At 37.1% G+C, this 16550-nt stretch overlaps 1 long non-coding RNA gene across 3 annotated transcripts; it reads left to right on the plus strand.

Moving 5' to 3' along the window:
* The first annotated feature begins 3570 nt into the window (after positions 1-3570).
* LOC102158685 (uncharacterized) lies at positions 3571-15681 on the plus strand. 3 transcript variants are annotated; one of them, XR_014823939.1, is made up of 3 exons: positions 3571-3722; positions 6113-6267; positions 10848-15681. It is a non-coding gene; the product is annotated as an uncharacterized LOC102158685 (long non-coding RNA). The 3 variants fall into 3 exon arrangements; XR_299358.4 differs by lacking the exon at positions 10848-15681 and adding an exon at positions 10008-10290; XR_001304544.3 differs by lacking the exon at positions 10848-15681 and adding an exon at positions 6913-7124.
* The last annotated feature ends 869 nt before the right edge of the window (positions 15682-16550 follow it).

Here is a 16550-nt window from a genome sequence, read left to right on the forward strand (position 1 = left end):
ATACAGAGAAGTCAGTCCCTTTTCAAATGTCATTTCCATTAGTATCTTATATCAAAATTACAAGTGAAGTGAACACACTGTAACCTGGTATTTTAAAAGGTTGTGTTGAAGGAGCAGAGAGGCTTAAATTAATTTTCCCTGTTCTTATCCAGTAGACCTTTACCTCAATAGGATTTCCTATAATTCTATCCTAATCCATGTCTCTACGGATGAACCAAACAGACCACAACACAGAAGTGCCTGCCAAAGTGGCTTCCTGCCAGAAGTCCTTTCTGCCCTTTAAGAGAGACCTCAGCTTAATGATTGTACAGCAAGCCAAATCAATCAAGAAAGCAGAGAGCAGAGGCATATCTTATTATGCTCTGCAAAGATCTATTTGTTTAGCCATGTGCAAAGATTTCTCTAAAATGGTCAGAAGGTGAGCACATTAATCATTTACTAGACTGTTTACATTCTTAAAATTATTGTCAAGAATAAATCATTTCAAGGAATTTTTCTACATAAGCAATATTAGTGTGATATTTGGGAGGAAGAGCACCACTGATTGCGTTACTAGAGACTTGATATAGGTAGGGAGGGAGAAAATTATTTAGAAGGTCTAATGGAAGCTACAGTTCTATTTTTAAGACTATGAAGTAGCCGGAGATAGAAAAAGCATTTTCTAGCAATACCAGTTAAATGAAGTATAAAAGTTAAATGGAGGCTAAAAGCCCACAATACCACGTGGCCCTAAGCACTGCTCTAAATTATTGCAAGAGCAATATAGAAGATCCATAAGTATTTCCTAATCTACTGCTTTACTTGAATTATTCCCACCGTAATCTCTCCTTTCCCTATATTTTGGCTATTGTTGAGAGACTGGAAAAGAATGTATTATTTATTTTGAGGTCAAGATGGAATCACAGTGGGTAAAAAGGTTCACTAGCAAGACATCTATCACAGTAAATATTGTTCCTAATCCATATCATTTACAATGTATGAGTCTAACTTTCAGTTTGATGGTGGTAAGAGATAAACAGATGATATTAAACTTTTTAAGTTTATTTGAGCAAAAATTGATTTGAATCAGGCAGAATCCAAGCTAACAGATAGAAAGGAATTCCAAAGAGTGGTACAGGATGAAAGGCTTTTGTATCTAGAAGGGAGATGGAACAAGGAAGTTAGACTAGTCATAAAACTTGGGTGGGTTATGTCAAGGTCACTTTGCTTTAAGAGGATGGCAGGGATCTGTCAGGCAGATGACCTAATGGTACTGATCAGGCGATTCCTGTTGACTGCTCTGAGATTCCATCTCTGGGATTGTTAATACTGTAATTAAACCTTCATTTGGTGATGCGGAGCTTAGCATAAGTGACTCTCTTAGAGGACCATTCTTTGTTTATTTATTTATTTTTTTACAATGGAATTTAACATTACTGAATTTAGGAGTTCCCGTCATGGCTCAGCAACAATGAACCCAACTAGTATCCATGAGGACGCTGTGGTGTAGGTCGCAGACATAGCTTAGATCTTGTGTTGCTGTGGCTGTGGCATAGGCTGGCAACAACAGCTCTAATTTGAAACATTACTGAATTTAGAATTTTTGCTCTTTAAAAAAAAAAAAGATGTCGCCATAAATATCATGGCTGTAAATGCCCAAACGAAACTAGACTTTTATATCAACTAGTGAATAAAAGCATTGAATTAATAAAAAGTTTTCTTTTTACTTGTTTACACAAGAATTAGGAAGTGCAAAATGTCTTATTTAAATTTGAAGGTTAGTACTCCCTCTAGCTAGGTCTCCCCATATGGCCTTTTGTCAGGGTTTGAATGGATAAAATGAAATAAAAATGTTTACTCTTTCTATCTAGAGATTATTACTGAAGCAGGAATGGGCCCTCTTATTTTTAAATAGACCCTTAAAAATCATTCAATCACTGCATTCAAACATCTAAAGAAAAACATACAAATTATCTACTTTGTGTATTTTGAGATGGTGTGAAATATAACCATGTTGTTATTTATTTAAGAAAATAAAACAAATGTGGAGAAAAATATATTAATCAGCTTTGTGATATTATCTTCAGTGAAATGCCTTCTTTTCATGAACTACAAGGTCCCTATAGAGAACTCTCTCAATTTCACAAAAGCTCACCTACAAATAAAAATATTTGTAGATTCACCCTTACCTTGCTCCTATTGCCTAATATAAAAAGATAGTTCCTGAGTAATTTGCTCTGAATTTATTGTCTGAGCAAGTCCTCCGCACCTACTCTTTTACTGAAATATCATCAGGAGACACTGCATCCTAATATAATTAAAAATTTTTAAATTACTCAAAGTAAATTGAATATCTCTCCTAGAGGGGCATTATATTTCTGGATTTGTTTTATTTTGTTTTAGTTTTTAGGGCTACAACCTGCACAAGGAAGTTCCCAGGCTAGGGGTTGAAGTGGAGCTATAGCTGCTGGCCTACACCACAGCCACAGAAACGCAGGATCTGAGCCACACCTGCTACTACATCACAGCCCAAGGCAATGCCAGAGTGAGGCCAGGGATCAAACTCACATCCTCATAGATACTTGTCGGGCTCATTTCCACTGCACCACAATGGGAACTTCCAAATTTCTGCATTATTATGTATAATGTTCTTTCTAGATCCATGTAGCTATCATTCTATCCATCCATTTGCCCATCCATCCATTTGTCTATTGTATTACCTAATACATGTACATCATTTTTGTTTGTGTCTATGTGTCTATATATCTATCTAACTACTTATGTATCAATCTACCTATTTCAATCAGTCAATGCTCTAGATCAATCATTTTCAATCTTTGATCTTCTATTTCTACCCCATTTTTATCTCGGAGCGAAGTTATTAAAAGACTCAAAATATTGCATACAATTCCTACATTTGCTTATAGGCTGAATACTTATTCTAAGAATTCTACCAGTTTAAATGCAACTTATTTTTAATAATCCATGGAAATCGACATTTCTTCCCCATCCGATAATATAACTTTCTTAGAAATCTGTGAATATTTATCTATCATGCAATTTTACATGTTCCATTTTGTTTTCTTGCTATCTAATGAATTTGCATTGTCCCAATTAAATGGTACTTTCCTTGAAAGTTAGCTCTCTCACTCAATTCTTTGGCGTTGTATGTCATATAATGTCAAACACAGAATTCTATGAATAGTGGTACTTTAGCCCCTGCTGATTGGAAGATATAACTGATGTGTGAAAATTAATTTGGAAAATTTTGCATATTGAATTGTATTGCTAGGGAAAACTCATTTCAAGAAAAATTGGGAAGATGCTCCTACAGCAAGCCAAGAACATGTTGATATAGATTTGACTTAATAATGGTGATGTGGAAATTGAAAGAAAACTGTAAGTTTATAATATTTCCCAAAATAGAGAATACAGGTTTACATGACAGAAAGGATCTACAGAATGAGGGAGAGTAAAAGATCAAAGGTACATTTAGCCAGCATGAGAAACTGGTTAAATAGTACCACAATGGATAACTCTGAGAGTTAGGCAAGAGAGTAAACATATAACCACATGCTATCACAGTAACTGGGTTCAGTGATGGATGGAGTGTGGACTGAAAGGAGGCCAGGGGGAAAAGTCATACGAAGAGACGCGTGGGACCCAGGGGAGAAGCTGGCAAAGCCACAAAAAGAGTTCAATTATATAAGGACAGCTGAGAATCTGACATATTTTCAGAAAGGGTAAGTGATCAGTAATAAATGAACCAGATTCGAAAATTGATCAAAAATGGTGAAGGGCTTAATAGCAGCAAGAAGGTGATTGCTGCTAAGCCCATGAAGGGTTGTTTCAGTTCAATGGAAGCATTTTTATCTCACGTTCTTTAAAAATTATATCTTCCTTTGTCCTTTAATATGTGACTTCTCACATGACATAGTCTTCTCTAGAGGACCAATCAATAAAATAAGGTAGTTTTATATATAAGACAAGATTATATATGGCATAATAGATAAAGAATAGAACTGGTTATATATAACAATATATTTTAATACTCCATGAGAGTATTAAAGATGTCTAGACCTTGGGATTGATACTGCTTCTCATTATACAAAATTTACCTTTCAAAGAAAATTTTTCCGTTTGATTCTACATTTATCACTTTCTTAACAGAGTGGACTATGGACTACCACACCAAACTTAACCAACGCTGCAACTTTATCCTTATGTTTTGGTTAGGGTTTTATTTGTCTTTGTTGTCATTGTTGTTGTTGTTACGTCCCAGTGAGGCTCACTTGAACACAATGGGAAATCTCTCTTGTTTCCTTCTCATCCTCAACCTGTTACCCAGGTAACTCACAAGAGGTCCTCTTCCTGCTTTGTAGATTTGATTTTTTTCTAGCCACTTAGTGGTAATTAAACCAATCCTCCTGTCCAACCTCTTGAGTCAAAATGTTATGACAGATTGATTTGCACTAAGCTGATAAGGTATGCAAAGAAATTAGAGACCTATCACTCTGTCCAATAAAATATGAAAACTGAGTGTACCTATAAGAGAATGAAAGAAGTCAGACCCAGTGAGTGGTGATGATTTTTGGCTTTAAGAGCCATTTATAACAACTTATATTTGTAAAACAGCTAAACCTTTTGTATAGCATATTGTGTAAGTAAGGGTTCTCCAGAGAAACAGAACCAATAGGAGATTATACCTATGTAAATGAGAGAAAAAGGAAGAAGGAAAGAAAAAGAGAGATTTTATTTTAGGGAAATGGCTCATACAATTGCAAATGATGGTAAGTCCAAAATCTGCAGGGTAGACTGGCAGGCTTGAGCCAGGGAAGAATTGATGCTGTAGCTGGAGTTTGAAATCAGTCTTGTGACAGAATTACTGGTTTTTGAAGGAGGCCAATGTTAAGTTGATTGGATGGGATCTACTCACATTGTGAGTGGTAATGTGGTTCACTCCAAGTTGACTTACTTAAGTGTTAATCTCAGCTAAAAAATAGCTTCAAGGAACATCTAGAATAACCTTTGACTAGACATCTGGGTACAGTAGCCTAACCAATTTGAAACATAAAATTAATCATAACACCTGGTAATACAAAAGGGCAAACCATTTTGCAAGCCAAAAGGATCTGAGATTATTATTCAAGCAATATATCCTTGGGCTGCTTTAACACAGAGCAGGACTCTAATAAAACAGGACTAGAGAGGAAAAAGAAAAAAGTACATAGCATCATGTTAGTTCGGAAAAGAGGGGTCATTGTTCCTATCATGACACAACTGCACAACCAAGAAGTCCAGTGGCCTACTAGATCAGTAACTTAATTATATAATGATGGGTTCTGGGTTTTGTGAGATTTGGAAGGCAACATTATAATTTATTCCTGGTATAAATCTAAATTTCAGAGGCAAATTTCCAGTGTCAGTAAACACGTGCCTTTGAATGCTCTCTAGGTAAGGACCAGAGTAAAATGTGAGGAAAATTCTAATCAGTACCTGGTCTCTAGTTCCTTGGCCAATGCCATGTTGCCTCCAAGGCTCTCTTTCCCCAATTTATGAGACTTAAGAAAAGGTGACAGTGATCTTCCTTCAGTCAACTCACATTGCAGTTGAGTCTCCCTCACACAACTTTGTTCTTCTTCTGTTTATTTATCTCTTTTTCCCAAAAAAAAAGAAGTTTTTGGAAACATTTTACTAATGTATGAGGGCCTTGAGAGCATGAATAAGTAAAAGCTATGATTACTTAATTGATGTTGAGAAGAATGAAATTTGAAAAAGGGTGTGGGAAGTTTCCAGATAATATTTGGGGCTTAATTTTTCTATATATAAAACAACCAGAACTACCTAATGGCTCTTAAGAATGATAGAATAAAGATAGGGCCTCAGAGGAGTCTCCAGAAAATATCTATCTTTTAACAAAGTCTAACATTAGTTCTCTGATAGTATCTATAGAAAATCAGTCTTAGCAACTCTGGTACCTAGTCACCTGAATGATCACTCTCACTGTTTATTTTGCTTTACTACATTCTTATTATTTACTCCTCCAGATTTTTTGGCATATTGCATAGAAAGAAATGAAGTCTAGCTGTTATTGAGGTTGATACCCTGAGTATTTGAATTTTTGTTTTGGTAGTGATCTGGGACAGTGACAAGAGGATTAAAGAAGCTACAAGTATGTTCACCTGAAGCAGCAACAACCACAAAATGTGCAAGTGGCACTGGATTTGGATTTGGGGCAGAATAGGAATCTTTATTGCCATTATGCCCAGATGCTTCCATATCATGAAGGTGAGCTGATCACCTAGGTCAGCTGCCCCCAACACTAATAAGGATTTCTTTTATCTAACTGTGGTCCCTCAGCTCATGCTAAGGCTTTCAGGTGACCATGGTGGGTTGGGGTCTCCATGGTACACAGTGGTGGTTTTTTTATGGTGCCTATTGAGCAAGTGGTTTGATATACAATAACATATTACTGAAGCTTTGTTAGGAGAAGACAGGGTAACATGAATGAATGAATGAAAGAATGAATGAATGCACTGTGAATGATTTGAGGAAAAACAAAATGAACAAAAAACCCTAATAAAAAGTAATCTAGGAGTTGACATGGTGGCTCAGTGGTTAACAAATCCGACTAGGAATCATGAGGTTGCGGGTTCGATCCCTGGCCTTGCTCAGTGGGTTAAGGATCCAGCGTTGCCATGAGCTGTGGTGTAGGTTACAGACGTGGCTCGGATCCCGCGTTGCTGCGGCTGTGGCACAGGCCAGCAGCTGCAGCTCTGATTGGACCCCTAGCCTGGGAACCTCCATATGTCACAGGAGCAGCCCAAGAAATGGCAAAAAGAAAAAGAAAAAAAAAGAAGTAATCTAACCTATTTTAGATATCCATAAATTTCCAAGAGTCGTAACTTTAACTCAATGAATCTTCTTTTTCAGCCTTTCATACAGTAACTACCTAGAACACCAAGACAGAGTCCCATCAACTTTCTTCGGCTTTCTTAAAACATGTGAGAAATGCATTACATAGAAGTACATTAAGTTCCAGTCTTCTAGGAGTAAAAACACTTTCCAGAACCCTCTACTATTGAGGGGGAAAAAAAGATGTTAAAACCAGTAATAAGGAGGCTAAATAAAATGGTTAAATTTTACCGTGTTTTATTATTGTCACATATTGACTCATTGCAGGGACATCTCAAGATCTGATGTTAGGTGGAAAAGTGGTAGTACCCTGATTTCCATGCTCGGAAAAAAAAAAAAAATGTCATTGGTTTGAATATACAAGGGCAATAATAAAGGTCTCCCAAAGTAGTAACATCCAGAAAATCCAGGAAGAAGAAGTATTTTCCCTATAGGTATGCAGAAGATTAGAGGGCTAGAGAAAATAGCACATGTCATAATCCAAACAGGGGACAAACATGGAGTCCTGAATCCAGGGATCAGAGTTCTAGCCAGTTCCACAGCTGGAGGGCAGAGGAGCCAAAGCACCAAGTCAGGGAGTTCCCATGATGGTTTAGCCATTAGCGAACCTGACTAGCGAGCATCCATGAGGACTCAGGTTCCAGCCCTGGCCTCGCTCAGAGGGTTAAGGATCTGGTGTTGCCTTGAGCTGTGGTGTAGTCTGCAGACACGGTTTGGATCTGGCATTGCTGTGGCTGTGGCGTAGGCCAGCAGCTACAGTTCTGATTTGACCCCTAGCCTGAGAACTTCCACATGCGGTGGGTGCGGCCCTAAAAAGACAAAACAAAACAAACACCAAGTTAGGAACTCAGACACAGAGGCAACAGGTGGAAAAGGGAACACCTCTTAAATAATAAACCATAGTGTACCACAACATTGTAAATCAACTATACCTCAATAAATAAAAAATGAAAAAAAAAAATAAAAAAAATAAGACATAGGAGTTAAACTGTTACCAGGCAGGGCAGAAGCCAGATTACTGAGATTGAGGCATCAGGTCAAATATACCTGATTATCAGGGTTGATTTAATTACCCATTGTCTGACTCCTGAAAAAAGAGACATCCCAGAAGATGGTAGTTAACCAAGTCTAGAGATCTGAGTAAAATAACTCAGCAATTGAGAGACAAGAAACAAGGTGGTAGGAAATGTGGTGGCCAGGACTTGGGTTAGGTTTAAAGTGTTCAAGGTTCAGTCAAGTCCATCAGGGCTTGCTTGTAAAGATCACTGTAGAAAATCTTGACTTCAACACACCATTTAAAATTCAGTTGGAAAATATTTTTAACTATAAAATAATACTATTATAAATATTTTATAGGGGAAGAAATTGGTTTTTTCTCCAGATACATTGGTCATTCGTTTCTTGATTATTTTTAAGTTACAATCCCTTAAGAGATTTTGTTACCTTATGCAGGAGTATTATCAGTGCAACCTAATTTTGTGGAAATGGAAAACAGTGAGAGTGCTTCTTCATTTTTTCATTCCTAAGAAAGAAAAGACTATACTCAGGAAACTTGGTGGAACTCCTATGCATCTACCACATCTAGATCCATTTAATGATAGTATCATTTGACATTATTGATGCTATATAATACACAGTCATAAACATCCTCCCACATAATTGTTTTCTGTATCTTTCTGCACTAGCTATCCAATTACCAAAAAAAGGCTTATGCAAATATATGCTCACTGCCATAATTTTACCTATTATTTCAAATTCTATTAAAGATTAAATATATCAAAATTTATAAAATTACCCAGAATATCTAAACCTATAATAAAGCAGGTTTTGGCCACTCAGGAATGATTCAGAGAACTTTATAAAATCTCAGATTCAGAGAGCATATAATTTTCTCTGTAAAGTATAGACAAGACATAATAGAGTACCACAAAATGAAGTCAAGATGTAGAATGCTGGCAGGTCCTATGCAAAACATGTTGAGCTAATTCCTTTAACTTCTTACAAGAATATCACAGTTTCTCATTCAAACTAGTGCCTTGACAAAAAAATAAATAAATAAATAATTAAAACTCTAGGGTCTTTACTAATTAAATGGCAAATGAGGAATTTTATACATCTAGACAACAGATTTTTAATGGGAATTTAACTTTTTCACAATTCTTTCCTTGTTGATGCTGCCATTCTCTTAAAGCAGTGCCCATTATCTTCATCTAAAAAGTTATTTTCTCCAATATATTAGAAATAAATATTTGGTGCTTAATTTAATAATATTGATATAAGGTCTATTAAATTTTCATTGAACAATAGCATTCAGATCAGTTTTATTTACTGATAAATTTCTTTTTCTACCATCTTTTGAAATGACAATTTCTATCAGAAGAAACAAAGTTGAATAAAATCAAAGGAAGATAATGAATTAATCATGTAGTATTTATTAAAATTCCAAAAGCATATAAATGTTTACTAGTATGTCTTTTTCCATCACCAGTTTGAATTATGGAAGTGAAAAATATCAGATACCACGTACATGTTTGTTTAAAACTTGTCAATGCAGATATATTGGCTATTGTCTCCTCTTCCTGTTTTATTGTGTTCCAGTTTGATGAGAGCCTCAATTAAGTTTAAACCTCATTAGTATTACTATTCCAACTCTAATAATGTTAATAATGATAAACCAAAACCATTAATAAGTATTTACAACAAAAACTTCATGCACAAAGTTATATGATTTAATACATTTTAATTTTAACAACAATTTCAGATCCCTGGCCTACTGAGAATTTTGAATATCAGTGACCTTAAGATACTGTTAGTAATCAAGGTTGTTCTAATTAAGTCATTGAGGTTTGTCTTCCATGTGATAATCAGACTTATCTTCTATAACACTCATGGCAGAGGCTGCTAAAAATTCACCCAGATCCACCTTTCTTTCTTCTTCCTTGGCACATGACTTGATCATATATCACCATCTTCTTTGCAGTTAGGTGCATGCGTGGGATTGATTTCTAGCCAGTGGAATATTTAGCAGAAGTGATATTATGTCACTTTTGCTTCTGGACCATAAAAACTTCCCACTAATGCTCCTCCATGCTCTTTCCCTTTCTAACTTGCAGGACCCAAGATAACAAAAAGAATGACTTGGGAAGCTGGGTGTTAAAGTTAGCAGAGTCTCAGTCAACCTGGAACCCTATTTGGAGAAAGGTGGTCCAGCCCTTCCAACACAGTGTCCTCTTTCCTTGGTATTATTACATGAACTAAAGATACATTTCTCTTCATTAAGCCATTATATATGTTTTGGTCTGATTATTTTAGTATTTAGCATTAGAATAAAAGTTGTAACCTTAAAATGTACTTAGCATTCAAATATCTCCCAATAAATCAATATTATTTTGTCTTCTTCAAGATGCAAATTATCGAACATAACCCAAGCTAATATTTTTCTACCACTGTATGTAATATAATAATGTAGATTTTTTTTCAAAAGGAATTCTGTTTTTTTTGTCTGTCTTTTTTTCTTTCTTTCTTTTTAGGGCCACACCTGCCCTGGCATATGGAGGTTCCCAGGCTAGGGGTAGAATCGGAGCTGTAGCCACTGGCCTGTGCCACAGCCACAGCAACACGGGATCTGAGCCACATCTGTGACCTACACCAAGATCACAGCAATGCCAGATCCTTAACCCACTGACTGAGGCCAGGGATTGAACCCGTGTCCTCACGGATACTAGTCAGATTAATTTCTTCTGAGCCACAGTGGGAACTCCCCTCAAAAAGAATTCTTGAAATGCCTTCTTTAATTTAGGACTACTCAAATTTCATACCTGATTATCACACAAAATTAAAAAGAAGAGGAAATATACTTGGTTTCCACAAAATTATTTGATTTTATGTGACTTGAAATGACTGTCTCTTGAGGCATAGCTGAGACAGGTCTCCTCCTTGCCTTTATCTTCAAGGCTCTGTGGATGTGAAATAAGATGGAGGCAAGAGTAGAGACAACTAATGGCATTGCTTCGGTCTTACTCCTGATGGAAGAAAATACTTCTTTAGTTTCCTCGGCTGCCTTCTGACAAAGATGGGTCTTAAATCTTCCAGGATTTACCTCTTGCCAAAAATGTAGCTAATGCTCATAGGTTGGCTCTGTCCCTTTCCCAAATATAAAGAAACACAAAGAGACACACACACACAGACATGACACACTTGACCTTAGCCTTTCTTTCCCACTCCCTTTGGGACCTATGATATACTTTCAAACATTCTTAGACAAACTCCAGTAACACTCCACATTCAAGTAACCCCTGTATAATACTCACTTTGGAAGCACCATTTGGAGGGCTTCAATATTAACTTCTCACTTAAACCATAAGGAAATAAAACTACAACATGATGCTGCAGAATCAAAATAAAGACCCATGTCTAATTCAGTGCTCTTTCCAAGTCACTGTAAAGTTTTCATACATTCCTGTTCTTAGAGCGGAAGTGTTTTTGGCTTCTCCTGGCAGAGGCTGCTAAAACTGAGTTCAGTAGTTAGCAATCCTGAATAAAGAAAATCAAGAGACTGCTGAATGTTGTTAGAGGTGACTGGGAAGTGGGTGAGCAAGTCTGACCTACTTTAAGGCAGAGATTCAAAATATAAACCCCACTCATTTGCAATCAAGAACCTGACTTGAAATATAATACGAGAGTTCCCATTGTGGCACAGCAGAAATGAATCCAGCTAATATCCATGAGGATGTAAGTTCAATCCCTGGCCTCACTCAGTGGATTAAGGATCCAGCATTGCCATGAGCTATGGTATAGGTTGCAGACATGGATTGGATCCTGTGTTGCCGTGGCTGTGGTGTAGGCTGGCAGCTGTAGCTCTGATTCGACCCCTAGCCTAGGAACTTCCATATGCCATATGCCATGGGTGCAGCCCTAAAAAGCAAAAAAGAAATATAAATACACCCAAAAAAACCACAAAGGTACCAAATATACAGAAAAAAAAAAAAAAACAACATTCTTCCTGTCTTAAAGCCCTAATTATATAGACCAAATCTCATCATGTTTCTTACTGATATATAACTTCAATACACCGGTCAAGAAAAAAAGGCACAAGTAATAAAAAAAATGAGATCTGTATTTTATCCAAGTCTTTCTGGCAAGAAGTTCTTGCTTTTAATAACTCTACTACCTGAAACTATAGAAAGAGGAAGGAACTTCCTCCTACCCCCCCAAAACTATCCCTTAATCTTTTAATTAAAAGTGAGTGATGGAGAGATGGCAAGTGAGCAGGAGAAGCTGAAGAACACAGCTTCCTTATGTTTTTGTACAACCCTAATCAGTCTGCACATCTCTCACAGAGTTCTGTATTAATTACATGGAATCTAATCCATTGAACTAAAGCTGATCTTGTCGGCCACCATGGTTGGCTCTAGTTCATGGTGTTTGTAGACACAGGTTGACAAAATATATAAACCTAGAGGAGAAACTTTTAGGAAGGTTTTACATACAATAGGATGCTAGTCTTTTAGAGGATAATTTTATGCAAATTTGGACTTTAGATAATGAAAGAACTCTGGTTTTCCTGGAAGTTCCTGAAAAGTGTATCTAACAATGTTTCCTCTCAATTCAATTAGATGGATTTTATTTTCGTCATGAAGGTATTATTTTGGTAGTAACATAAAGAAATATCCATGTGTAGATGCCAACAAGTATTTTTAAGCCAAGAATTAAAGTATTAAAGTAAAAATAATACATATCCCTGTCTACATAACCACAAAGAATGTGTAGTTAGTGCTTACTCTGTATGAGGCACCATGTTAAACATTTTTCATAAGTTATCACAGCAATCCCATGTAATTATATTTTGCAATTTTACTTTCAAGGACAAAAACCTCAAACATGATGAGTAGTTCATCCACATTTAAATATCTCTTAAGTCTCTGATACTCACAATCCATGAATCTTATCACTCATTCCTTCCCACAACCTTCTGTTCTCCTGTGCCTCTCAAGCAAACTGATATTTCAAGGCATTAGATTTCATTCATTCAATAAACATTCTGTTTACACTGGCTTGGCGCTCTTCTGGGTGTTTGATTCATGTCAGCGAGCAGAATAAACACGGTCTTTGTCTCCATCAAGCTACACACATTTCCTGACATCAAATCTCCAGTTTCCTTGCATTACTCTCCCTTCATGAATCAAGACTGGCAAAATTCCCATCCTAGTTAAATCTAATTCTGTGTCTACTTCCATACGTGTCATTCACATATGGTAAAACCTACAGCCATGCCAGCCTGACTTTACTGTTAATTACTAACCAGGAACTTCAAGTGGGCTGTTATTGATCACCAATCACCAATCACCAATCACCTTCTCCCCTGATTCTTTCACTTCCCTAGATGTTTTTCAGTCCTTCTTCTACTTCCTTCCCCTACCTACTAATATCAATTTTCATCTCACCTAATGACTTTGGTTCCTATGTTACACTATGTCACGAGACATGTTTCTACAATATTTTCTTAGCTTCTATGCTGAAAACTTCATCTTATCCTACTTTACTTTACCCCATCTTCCTGCTTGAAAAGCAGTCTCAGTGCTGGTAAATGACTTAAGCTTAAGAACAAAGACCTAAAGGCATAAGTTATTCATAGGGTCAGCTGAATGAGAACATAATGCCTTGGTCTAGGTATACCTGACTTGTGCAGATAGGCACACCATTTGCACAGCATGATATTTCCTCTTAATAATAAAAGAAAGAGGAGCCTCATGGCCCCAAGGGGTTTATGAGGGGTCTTTAGCAGGATACGCATTAGCAAGGAGAACCTAGGTGCAAACCTAGGTATCCTGGGTTGCTGCTGATAGGCAAGCCATCTGCATAAGTACAATGGTGATTCTCTAGATGCTGTGCATAGATAGCTGATGCCAAGCTTCCTTAAATGCTAATGATTGTTAAATGCCTAAAGGTCAGAATAAAAGCTTAACCAGCTACTGACTATGTGACTTTTAAAATAACTTAAAAAAACCTATATCCTGCACCTAAAACCCCCTCCTCACTTGACTTAATCCTCAAAAGCACAATAAAAGCAGTGTGGTTTCTTGAAACAGTGCTCATGGTCCCTGGGACCTTGAGTCCCACCTTTCCTTAAGATTAAATATCTCTGTGTCTTGTTTTACGTTAACTTTTTTCCTTAAGTTTCACAGCACCCGTTCTTCAGCCCCAACCTGCTGAGTTGGTCTTGAAAACATAGAAACTAGTAAAGCTGAGGAGAAATTTCCACCATGAAAACCATCACTCTACCTTCACTCTACCTGTATCTGTTCAACACTTGGCTTTCCTTCCTGCCACTGTGAAAGATTTTTTCTGTGCTCCTATCCAAAGAGAACTTCTCTTCACTAGATCCTACTGCTACTATTCTAGCAGCTGCCCGCATTTTCTCTCAAGCATTACCAACTTTTTTCCTTTGTAAAGATAAATTCCATAAATATACAGAGGTATTAGATCATAGCAAAAGATAAAATAAAATAAAAAGCCTCTCTTGATCCAAGCAAGATTCTCTTCCATTTTCTGCACAATTAATCATCTTTTCTTTACATTAAGCTCTTCAAATCCTCTCCTGTTCCACCTTCAGAATTCTCTCCTTAATCTGCTCTCAACTCCATGACTTAACCATAAGATCCATGGCCAAGACCACCACTGACCTCAAGTTGCTAAATTCAAGCCAGTCCATGGTCCTCATCTGACTTGATCACTGAATTAGGTTAAATTAATGTTTAAATTAAATAAAGGTTTAATTTAGCTAACACTGTGTTTTTCTTGAACCATGTTTTACAATTCCTTTCTAGGATGTAATTTGCTTGCTTCTTCTCCTACCGTCCAGAGATTCTGCTCAGATTTCTTTGTTTGATCTTCTTTCACTCTCCCGCCAGGAGAGTGAACTCCAGGATGCCAAGAACTCAGTCCAGCAATACCTTCTCTTTAAATCACTTAACTGCCCTACTGAAATCATCCAGTCAGTCTTACACCATCTATTCACCAATGCTTTCCCAAGCTATATTTCCCGGTTGAAATACTTACTCTAAATGTGTCTATACAACATCTCATGTTTACCTTTGGCCTTCCTCATGTCTCCCCCCACCCCATAAAAGATTGGAGTCTTCTTCTCAGTTAAGAGCAAGCACTTTTTTCCACATGCTGTGTGGAAAAGCAAGCGCTCATCCTTGATTGATTCTTTTCTCTCACTGTGCACATCTAACCCTCCATTCAGGACCACCTGCTCCAAGCCATAATCACCTTTTACCTACATTACTGCAATGTCTTCCTAAAAGACTGCTATGCTTTCACTTCTCCTCATGTCATTTCTTAACAAAAGAGCCAAGACGATCATCTTTAAATGAAAGCTACACTCTGACTCTCTTTTGATACAAATCCTATTACTAAGTACAAGCCAAATCTGACAATGGCTGTGGATCTACTTCTGAAAAGGCCTGAACAGACATTTCTCCAAAGAAGATATACAGATGGCCAACAAGCACATGAAAAAATGCTCAACATCGGGAGTTCCTGTCGTGGCTCAGTGGTTGGTGAATCCGACTAGGAACCATGAGGTTGTGGGTTTGATCCCTGGCCTTGCTCAGTGGGTCAAGGATCTGGTGTTGCCGTGGGCTGTGGTGTAGGTCGCAGATGCGGCTCGGATCCCGAGTTGCTGTGGCTGTGGCTCTGATTCAGCCCCTAGCCTGGGAACCTCCATGTGCCGAGGAAGCGGCCCAAGAAATGGCAAAAAGACAAAAAAAAAAAAAAAAAAAATTGCTCAACATCACTGATTATTAGAGAAATGCAAATCAAAAATCCCACGAGGTACACTCTCACACCAGTCAGAATGGCCAGCATTAATAAGTCCACAAATAAAAAATGATGGAGAGTGTGTGGAGAAAAAGAAACCCTCATACACTGTTGGTAGGGATGTAAATTGGTACAATCACTTGTATTTTAAAAAAAACCAAACATATGTTTACCAAAGGGAAAGGGTTGGGGGGCAGGGATAAATTAAGAGGTTGGGATATCAGATACACACTACTATATATAAAACAGTTAACCAACAAGCACCTGCTATATAGCACAGGGGACTTTACCCAATATTTTGTAATAATCTATAAGGGAAAATAATCTGAAAATAACATATATATGAATATATATGTATACATATATAAAAAATGTGTGTATAACAGAATCACTTTGCTATACACCTGAAACTAACACAACATTGTAAATCAACTATGCCTCAATAAAAAAAAGAAAAAACCTGACAACAGCACTGCATAAATTCCATTTTATCTCTGACCTCATCTCCTGTGTTTTTCCTTCTCCCACTCCCTTCCAGATACACTGAAACCCTTGAACACAAAACTTAATGCAACTTCAAATCTTCCACTTGGAACATTCTTCTCTCTGAGAGTTACAGAACTAAAATATTGGTCAAAATCATTAACACTTGCTACTTTAAAGGATATACCACACATCAAAGTAGTTGAACATGATAAAGTTTAGCTTTTTTACTAGTGTCACAGTTCAGTGAGAATTGGGAAGCACCCCTGGCCATCTGTTCTCTGAGCAAAGATTTAAGGAATTTTACCATCTTAGAGTCCATCAGTTTGGTTCACACTGAAAGGAGGAGA

The sequence above is a fragment of the Sus scrofa genome, chromosome 13, assembly GCF_054392235.1.
Source record: "Sus scrofa isolate SSC_HxYL_T2T_F1_AM1 chromosome 13, Sscrofa_HxYL_maternal_Yorkshire_Landrace_v2.0, whole genome shotgun sequence".
Taxonomy (NCBI): Eukaryota; Metazoa; Chordata; class Mammalia; order Artiodactyla; family Suidae; genus Sus; species Sus scrofa.